The sequence below is a fragment of the Ornithorhynchus anatinus genome, chromosome 1, assembly GCF_004115215.2.
Source record: "Ornithorhynchus anatinus isolate Pmale09 chromosome 1, mOrnAna1.pri.v4, whole genome shotgun sequence".
Lineage (NCBI taxonomy): Eukaryota > Metazoa > Chordata > Mammalia > Monotremata > Ornithorhynchidae > Ornithorhynchus > Ornithorhynchus anatinus.
The window spans coordinates 80,188,560-80,192,098 of NC_041728.1; the positions used below are offsets into that span (position 1 = coordinate 80,188,560).

At 37.6% G+C, this 3,539-nt stretch overlaps 1 non-coding gene across 1 annotated transcript; it reads left to right on the plus strand.

Annotated features, from left to right (window-relative positions):
• The first annotated feature begins 1,547 nt into the window (after positions 1 to 1,547).
• LOC114816219 lies at positions 1,548 to 1,685 on the plus strand. Its single transcript, XR_003763988.1, has one exon. It is a non-coding gene; the product is annotated as a small nucleolar RNA SNORA7 (small nucleolar RNA).
• The last annotated feature ends 1,854 nt before the right edge of the window (positions 1,686 to 3,539 follow it).

Sequence of the window (3,539 nt, forward strand, 5' to 3'; positions counted from 1 at the left end):
TTAATTTGAGTGATTACTCTGTGCAAAGCACTGTACTAAGCACTTAGTACTATAGTAAACTGAGACAAATTATCTGGACATAAACTTACAAAATACATCTTTGTGGACAGGGATCATGTCTATCAACTGTATTGTATTGTAGTCTCTCAAGCATTTAGTACAGTGCTCTGTACATAGTAAGCACTCAATAAATATTATTAATTGATTGACACAGTAAAATAAGTTTTGCTTTCCAAGGAGTATAAATGTGTAATTTATGCCTAACCTACTTACTGAATATAAGAACAATATCACTAAGGAAATACACTAAAGTTAAACCAACCAGTTTAGAAGATAAGCTCAGCTTTGCTTAAACTTACTTGTGAATTGTATGGTTGCTTCCAAATGAGTAAAGTGAGCTTAAAGAAGAGCTGGTCAGAGAAAAAACCATTTACAATCAAAGTGAGGAAGGCAACTATAAATTGTTGGGAAGGAAAACAGCAGGTACCCCATGCTGTTATGGATTGAACAGAAGTGGGCTTGGTTTATTTTCACAAGCCTGCAAAACAGAATTGACTATCCAAAGAAAAGGCTCTCCTTTTCTTAAGATTCTCCAAATCTTAAAAATATTTGTTAAAATCCCAACCAAAGAACATAGTGTCAGTGGATGAGCATAGACATGACTACAGAATTCACTTGTTAATTCTACTACATTCATGGCTGTAGGTTCGAGGCTACTTCTTTTCCAAGTATGAAGAGTAGCAGTGTTTACCTTTATATGATTTCTTAGGAATGCAAGGTCAGGATGTTACCTTAGTCTGTTTTCATGTGCATCAAATGATTCACAAAGCAGATGTCAAATTTCTCCAGTTGCTTAACTTTATTATTGGCTTAGTCAGCAACCATGGGCCAATAAACTATTGTGAAAAAGGAAAAAAAAAAAAACCCTTCCTTGTGCATACACACTGATTAATTAGACAGTGTATATAAAGTCGAGTTCCTGAAATCAGTTAATATTTCATTTGAATCATCCTGAATTATTTAAAGGAGTATGACAATACAGGAGAGGTAAAGTTATGACAATACAGGAGAGGTAAAGTTATTTATATTCTGCTTGAATAGATTTTCATATGAAATGAACCTGCCACAATTTGGCATTTAGGTAGTTTCAGAAAGATGTGATTAAATTGCATTTTGACATTGCATCATAAAGCAGGCAACTCAAGCTTTGAGTACACTGTACATTTACTTTCTGAAATAAGCTTTCCACAGATAATGTTTATTCATGTATTAGTGGTAACATACATTTCAAATCACAGCTCTCATTTTGTTATGAAGAAAGCAAATTATTTTATGTATTTCAAACCTGATCACTTCATTTGCTATGAGGTTTTCTAAAAACTTCACTCACTTTTTTTGGGACTTGGGAGAACCACTAACTAAATATACACCTGCAAGTATCCGTGGAAGGGTGGTTGCATATTGGAAAGCAAAAACCCCTCAGAGACTCAGAACTTGGTTGTCTTCATTCATATGAAATATTTTCAGATGACTATCAACCTCAATGTCCCCTCTCAGGGTCACACCTGGACAGTTTCCAGTAGTCTACCAGTCTCGACTAGGGGAGGGAGAGTCAAGCAGAGGCCTATCCATTCCATTCCTAGCTTGGGCAGTGGGTAGCGAGTGGAAGGCAATCTGCTACAAAACTCACCTGTGCTGGGCAGCAACAGCATGGGAGAGAGTCGAGGGTGGTGACTTAAATTTACTGTGCAGAAGGAGGCAATGGTAAACCACTTTTGTATTGTTACTAAGAAAACTCTATGGATACATTACCAGAATGATTGCAGATGTAGGTGTGGTGTTCTGGGAGAGAGGTGTCCATGGCATCACTATGGGTCAGAGGCAACTCGACAGCATAAGATAAGGATCAACCTCAATGAGGAAACATATTAAATATAGTAATCTCTTTTGAAATTTGAAGTATTAAAATTCAAAAGTTAAAACCATGGTTGTCATTGTGTTCATATCTGATAATTATACTAATTAGTACTTGAATAAAATTTCAAGGACATATATATTATTTGAAAACACCAAATAATTCTAGAAAAATTGTATTTTCATCCCACAATTTCATGTAAAATTTCTAATTATAAATCCTTACGATAATCAATCAGTGGTATTTACTGGCTGCCTACTTTATGCAGAGCACTATACTAAGTCCTTTGGAGACTATAATAGAAGTACTGGACAAGATTATCATCCCACAATCTAGCAGTGGAGACACACAGTAAAATCAATTACAGGTAATATTAAGCAATGTATCATAAAGATATGTGCATAATTAGTATGGGGTAAGTGGGAGTGATCCTAGTTAGATTACATGGAAGTGTTGCCATGACCATTTTTTAATGGTATTTTTTACATGCTTACTAGGTACTCTACTACGTACTTGGAGAGAGGTTATAGGCTAATCAGGTTGGACACACTCCCTGTTCCATTAAGGCTCACAGTCTTAATCTCCATTTTACAGATGAGGTACTGAGGCACAGAGAAGTTGAGTGTTTTTCCCAAGGCCACACAGCAGACAAATGTAAGAGCTGGTATTAGAACCCAGGTCATGCTTACTCCCAGGCCCATGCTGAATTCACCTGGCCACACTGCTTCTTAAGGAGATGGGAGGAGATAAGGTGGTGAAATGGGAAATCAATCTGAAGAGGTTTCCCCAAAGATGTGATTTCAGAAGGCCTTTGAAGCTGGGGAGAACAATGATCTGTTAGAAGTGAAGGGGAAGGGATTCCAAACTGGAGAGGGGAGGGGGCGAGCAGGAAGGATATGAACCAGACACAGTGATAGTTATCCAGAGAAGAATGAAGGGTGTGAGCTTGGATCTAATAATAATAATAATGTTGGTATTTGTTAAGCATTTACTATGTGCTTCAGCACTGTTGAAAGTGCTGGGGTAGATACAGAGTCATCAGGTTGTTCCATGTGAGGCTCACAGTCTTCATCCCCATTTTGCAGATGAGGTAACTGAGGCACAGAGAAGTTAAGTGACTTGCCCACAGTCACACAGCTGACAAGTGGCAGAGCTGGGATTCAAACACATGACCTCTGACACCCAAGCCTAGGCTTTTTCCACTGAGTCACGCTGCTATTGGGAGAAGGGAACCAATAAGTAGGAAACAGAGAGCTGATATTGAGAAGTTACAAAAAAGTTACCTGGACAGCAGAATGAAGGATGACTGAAGTAAAAGAGGAGGCTGATGCTGTAATCAAATCAGAATATGACAAGTGCCTAGACTAGTGAGTTTTCAAAAGGATAAATTTCTGGAAATGTTGTGGAGGAAAAACTGATATGATTTGGTGACTGACTGAATATCAGGGTTTAAAGAGAGGATAAATTATATGGTTTTGTGGGATTCAGAGATGACATTCATTCATTCAATTGTACTTATTAAACACTTACTGAGTACAAAGTACTGTACTAAGTTCTTGGGAGAGTACAATATAACAACAAAAAGACACACTCCTCCCCATAACATGTTCACAATCTAGAGGAG